Below are 4,343 nucleotides of genomic sequence, written 5' to 3'. Positions count from 1 at the left end.
TTTTTCTACCTAAATTGCTTCGTCGTATAGGAGGCATATCAAATATAAATTATTGTGTCACATGCAATAATTAGTGATCATAGGTAACTTAACACTCTGCACAAAACACGATATACGAATTTAATTCGTGTATCAGTTGACAAAAGAAAAATTAATAGAGTAGGTAACAGAAAATCCAAGAAAACAACACTTACGACATTGACATTTTGTTGATGTTTCAATTTTCAACTTTTTTAGTAAAAATGTACGTCTTTTAATAATATAAATACTCGAATAATGAATAAAAAATGTAATGGCATTGTAAATTGTTCATCTACCAAATCATTATAATTTTAATCGTTCATTAACAGAGAGCTCACAAATAATCGACCACCATATATGATGTTCTTGATCAGTGATTACATTGCCATGGAGACAATCAATATTATATCATCCTTATTATAGTAAGGGCTGTTTTAAAAAGAAAAGGGCTGTTTTTAGGGTCTTCTCAGCAATTATTCAAATTTTTCTCGCTGTAAAAACCATTCTTGTACTTCAACGAACATTAAAAAAAATAATTTGCCAAATTGGTCCGGGCGTTGTTGAGTTATGCGCTTACCAACACATTTTGCGATTCATTTTTATATTATAGATTATATTTATATATGTATTATTATTATCTATGGGTGACAGCCGCGGCCAAATATTTTGGTTACGGTATACTCTTAAGCAAGGCTGGGCAAGTTAACTATTTTTTTTAACTCGTTAAGTTAAGTTAATTTGGAAAAATGAAAGTTAAGTTTAAAGTTAAAAGTTACTTTCCTTATTTAACTTGTTAAAGTTACAAGTTAGTTGAAAAAAATAAGTAACTTAACTTAGCTAAAAATAATTTAAAAAAAAATTTTTTCATAGAAAACTTATAATTACACCATTTTACACCTCATGTTAAAGATATACAAATAACATAATATTATAATGTAGGTCTTTATATCTTAAAAAAATGTATTTTGTTGTAAGTAGGTACTTATATATTATGAAATCCAACAAAATAACTAAATTATTTGTATATTTTATTTTTTTACCTAAAAGTTTTCCAAAGTGATGGTAAAACTTTTAAATTTTACTTTGTTATTACCAACTATGAACTAAATATTAATAATCAAATTAATTATATAAGTATATAATTTAACGTGATTATAAAATGAATTAACGAGTTAATTTATAAGTTACTTTAAAAAAAAAGTAATTCGTTAAGATAGAAGTTACTTCTTAAAAAAAAGTAACTCGTTAGGTAACTTAGTTCAAAGTAACTTAACTTTTTAACTTAATTTTAACTTTTTAACTCGTTAATGCCCAGCCTTGCTCTTAAGTCGTGTTAGCTTCGACTGCCCGTGGTGTGACACCGCGATAGTTTCCGTTGGCCATTGTTCTTATATGAAGAAACAATCATAATGTCAGATTCTCGATCGCACAGTTGTATGATACTCGTAGTTTTAATTCTGCTAGACTCAAGTCCTTTAACTACTTAATCCTGGTTAAGGCCATGGGTGACATACTAACATACTGACATATATAAATTATATATCAAAAATATGTCAAAAAATTCAAAACATAAGTATTTTTGACATATTATCACATTTTAAACATTTTTAACATATTTTTATTTGCCACAATAAGTAAATTGTCTGGAGAATAAGTATTAGGTATCTTTAAAGTAGTTAATTACCTTTCCACTCGATGAAGCAGCCTTTAGAGCCAATTGATGTATTTTTTTTGGTTAAATGTGTATTAATATTACTGCGACCGCTATTCGATATAAGTATCGACTATCGACTTCACATTTACATTTTTCACGATAAACAATGCTAGTTGAATTTTAAGTTGACTTCATAAACGGAAATTCTTTTTGTAGATCATTATTAAAATATTACACTTCCTACGAGGCAGAGCCATATCAAAAAAATAATTTTACTGTATTATATTATTATAATATTTTATTTGATTAATTTTAATCATTAAAATCAGTAAAAATTATGTACCGTAAATCAAAATAACAAGGAGGCCTTGCTGCCATACTTAATAAATAATATCATGCGTTGTTGCCTACAACAGTGTCTCCACTTTGGCGATGATGAATTTTTGTAAAACATTGAAAAGGATGCATTTTATTTTTTCTATACAAATTAAGGTTGTCAAAAATGTTATGAATTTAACAATAAATTAGGTTATTTAAAAACAAATTTCCATTTGAAATTGTTACATCATTTAAAATAATTACTTTTTGGTGTACTTCAGCAATTTATTTAGAACAATAGGATATGTCTTCAAAAAGAAGTGCTGTCCTTATAAAATAAGTATATCTGGTCACAATATACATAACACCATGATATAAATTTTTATCATGTATAATACTATGTGCGTTTTTCTTATTTTGGTGTCATGTAGATATAGTAAATGCAAAAGTGTTAGCTTCACACAAGTGAATAACTCTGAATAACCCAAATAAGTACGCAAATATTTAAATATGATTTATTAATAATATTGGTATACATTAAAAATATTTGTATATTTGAAATTATACGTGTGTATTCAAGTGCACATTTACAAATATAATATGACATACGATATCTAATAACTTAATAAACCTACAGACACCCTAAATTATACATAATTTAATTATAATAATATTATAATATTTTTAAATATTAGGACATTAGGTACCCATCAACGGTATCAACTAAATAAAAAAATATTAAATATAATTCAGGATCATAATAGTTGTAACTCATAAATCATAATGTTCAATCAAAAATTTAAAAAAATTATAAAATAAATATATCGAAACAATAAGATATCCACTGATGATTCAAAATACCTATTATTAATTTTATTAATATTTTCTGCAGTGCTTACCGTGTGTTTGATTATAGCGAGGAAAATATCGTGAAATATTATATTTGGTATAAAGTCTAAACGATCACCTAGAATTTGGCTGAATAGGTTGTATTTTTTTTATTTTATTTGTCTCATCAAGCAAATATTGTTATACTGATGCATTTATATTATTTGTATGTATTTGTACTTGCTTTGATTGAGTGGGTAATTAAATTGTTTAATCTAGAACCAGAATATTATATTGATAACAAAAACGTGGTTTAATGTATTTTGATAAGAAAGTGTAAGCGGTGTTGTATTAGGATAATACATTATACCATGTAAGAAATAGTTAATATAGGTATATTCATATGACGTTTGCTGTACCAAATTAAAATTTGAGCTGTTGTCAAAAGCAGAGGAAAAACTTTATGATTGACGATTGTTGTATGGTTGTTTCAAACGTCAAAAGTTGTCTTTATCGCGTTGATAATTTATATAAACCAGATATTTCATGGTCCACCAGCTTCACGTTAATTGGTTCCTTATTTTATTTACGGTAAAAAAGTATGAGTTGTTGTTTTTATTTTTTATTACAATTTATAATAATATTATTTTCGATCCCTGTGTATATTTATGTATTTATATTTTAATATTTTAATATACCAACATTTATGAATACCTAGGTACCTATATATTTATTCAATTATTTAAGCAATTTTGAAATTGCTATTAGTTTTGTATCGTATAATATATATATTTATTTTTTTTTTAATTTATATACGTTTTGATTAATTATCATAAGATTAATATTACTAATTATTCCGTTCTTAATTATACTAGGTAGTTAAGATTAAAAAAAGAAGCAAAAAGTAATTTGAATAAATGTACAATTAGATTTTAGATTAGGGTGTTCTAATGAAGTACATAAAATAATATAAATAGTGTCCTGAAATTAATACGGGACATCGAAAACCTTAATTGGTCATATATTATATGGTATACTAATCAGTGGCGTAGCCAGGAATTTTGAAGCGGGGGGGGGGGGCTAAATCTCACAAAAATATACAAAAATACAAATACGATATGTCTTTTATTTACACTTTTTATTTTTTTATTAATCTTGATAAAATTATAAGGTCAACACAGTCAATGAGGGGTGGGGGCTATATTAATGTTTACTTATTACTTGATATAATAGAAAATTTAAATTTACTATGGTAAATAATATATATCGTACAACATAACACATTATATAATACATATTATGATATATACCTACCTATATGTACCTGTACAGTTACATTGAAACATTATAGCTATAGATACACATTTTGATATACTCTTTAGGATTTTGTGGACTTTGGCGTACTTGAAGCAGTTGATAACTATATAATATTGTCCTCATTTTTTAGAGTTTCATTCCAAGTGTCGCACATATTATATTGCAGGTGCTGGTCCTTTGTCGATGAGGTAGGAGCATGAGTTTA

Source organism: Acyrthosiphon pisum, chromosome X (genome assembly GCF_005508785.2).
Source record: "Acyrthosiphon pisum isolate AL4f chromosome X, pea_aphid_22Mar2018_4r6ur, whole genome shotgun sequence".
NCBI classification, from domain to species: Eukaryota; Metazoa; Arthropoda; class Insecta; order Hemiptera; family Aphididae; genus Acyrthosiphon; species Acyrthosiphon pisum.
Note: the sequence above shows the minus strand (reverse complement) of the source record.